Here is a 269-nt window from a genome sequence, read left to right as displayed (position 1 = left end):
ACACGTCTAGTTTCCCTTCGTGGCGCTGGTCCCCCCCCCCCCCCCTCTGTGAAGGGAATCAGACGCTAAGTGTCTAGTTTTCCTTCATGGAGAGGACCTTTGCTGTGCGGTGCGCGATGACGTCATCGCGCACCGCACAGCATGGTGGCACAGACGCTAGGGGTCATAATTGACCTCTAGTGTCTATGCTGTGCTATGGGAGAGACGTCATGACTGACGTCTCTCCAATAGATCTGAGGAGAAGAGCGGCGTCGGCGGAGGTCTGCAGG

This window comes from Pseudophryne corroboree, chromosome 4 (assembly GCF_028390025.1).
Source record: "Pseudophryne corroboree isolate aPseCor3 chromosome 4, aPseCor3.hap2, whole genome shotgun sequence".
NCBI lineage: Eukaryota > Metazoa > Chordata > Amphibia > Anura > Myobatrachidae > Pseudophryne > Pseudophryne corroboree.
Note: the sequence above shows the minus strand (reverse complement) of the source record.